The sequence below is a fragment of the Eimeria maxima genome, genomic scaffold (genome assembly GCF_000499605.1).
Source record: "Eimeria maxima Weybridge genomic scaffold, Emw_scaff809, whole genome shotgun sequence".
Classification (NCBI taxonomy): Eukaryota; Apicomplexa; class Conoidasida; order Eucoccidiorida; family Eimeriidae; genus Eimeria; species Eimeria maxima.
The window spans coordinates 2,123-4,206 of NW_013563987.1; positions in this window are offsets into that span (position 1 = coordinate 2,123).

Sequence of the window (2,084 nt, forward strand, 5' to 3'; positions counted from 1 at the left end):
TCTCTTTTTATATTGTTTTCAATATTTTCGTGGAAGTAACAAGACGAAGGAGTTGCATTTTGCGTTAGCCCTTCTCTACCCTGCCTGCGGGGCCCCCCATGGGATGTGCAGCTCGTGAAAACGGGGGAAACTTAACTTAGTTTTCGTTTATTTGTTTTAATTAATAATTTGAATTGTACATTTCTTTGCTTTGCTCCTTTTAACAACCGCCTGGAGAGGAGAGAAAGGACCCCATGCATAGTAATAGGGGCCCCTTTAGCCTTCCCTGCCTTTCCTTTTCTAATTAAAGGAATGATATGGGGGTCGTTCATCCTCCCACGACACCTCAGCATTCTTCAGCTCTTGCTGCTTTTGCTGGTGTGGCTGTCAGCTTTGGAGTCAATCCCCTTCTGCCAGACTAGGAGCCTCACCTGCCGCCACAAGCTGCCTCTGCAGCTGCAAGTGCAGCTGCAGCAGCAACTGCAGCAGCAGCCGCAGCAGCAGCAACAGCGTTCCTTCTGCCGAGGAGCAGTTGTTAACGCATGCATTCCTTCTTCTTTCTATCATGCTGCTAGCCAATGGAGTTATTCTTCTCCCTCAATAACAACAAAAGGAAGAAAAATTTCCTTAAGAAGAAATGCAGAAAAAAGACGCCCTCTCCCTCTTCTTGCATTTCAATCCTTTGAGTTAATTAAGGTAAACCTCTTTACACTTTTATTCCTTTTTATTATTATTTGCTGCTGTCTTGTGTCCTTGCTGCAGCAAGCTGCCTGCTTGCTGCAGCAGCAAGCAGACAGCAGCAAGCAGACAGCAGCAGACAGCAGGAGATAGTAATAAGCAGACAGGAGCAACTTATTTATTTATTTATTTATTTATTTTATTTCTTTTTTTATGCATGCAGATATTTGGTAGGTTAGCAGGATCGTCTCCTGTAGGGTCAGCAGTATGCAGCCCTTATGAATCTGCTGCTGCTGCTGCTGCTGCTATTCGTATAAATGAGCAGCAAAGAGAAGAAAAAGAAAAAGAAGGAAGAAGATCATGGTCAGTAGATGAATGGTTATCTCTCTCTTCTCCTTCCTTGTTGCTAAGGAAAACAGGAGAGAAGAAGCGGGGACAGCAGCAGCAGGAAGAAGACCAGCAGCAGCAGCAGCAACAACAACAGCAACAACAGCAGCAGCAGCAGCAGCAGCGCACTTTGCAGCCATGGGAGTTATTGTTTGTATCTAATGATGATGATGATACATCTGCTGCTGTAGGTGTCAATACACCTAAAAATACATCAATTTCTTCCTCTTCTTCTTTTTCTTCCTCTCCTTCTTCTTCTTTTTCTTCTTTTATTCCTTCTTTTATACCATTAAACTTTATTAACTTTTGCATAAATATACAACAATTACCTTTTTCTTGGCCAACAACACGTAACACGGGGCAAAGTCCATGGAATGCCCGTCTAGCTCCTGGTAAGAAAAACATGAATACTCACTATTCAGGTGTACGTACACCTGAACAGCAAATAGATATATAAATAGGTGCTGCCTTCTCTCTGTTGCTGTTGCTGCCTTTGTCGCAGTTACACAAATATGCATGTATTATTTATATAATAAATATTTTTTTTTCTCTTTTTTTCTTCTTTTTTCTCCTCCTTTTTCTGTTTGTAGTTGCAAGTGAATTATTACATAGTGCATGCAGACGCATGCGGGGTACAACAGGAAGAAAAGAAGGAAAAATAAATAATCGTTATTCATGGAGGGAAATAAATGACTTTATTAATGCACAAACAATTAGCAAAGAAGCATTAAGTAAGATATTATTATCTATTATATAATAATATAATAATATAATAATATATAGTGTATACTATACAATATTTAATAATATATCTAAATTTATTTATTTATTTATTTATTTATTTATTTATTTATTTATTTATTTATTTATTTATTTGTGCTGGGTGTACAGAGTGCGTCTTTCGTTCATTTCTGTCTGCTGCTGGGGCAAAGAGCGATTGTTTATATAAAGAAGATATCTTAAGGTGTATATGGAGGTTATCTCCTGTTGATGGTAAGTTATATATATATATATATATATATATATATATATATATATAT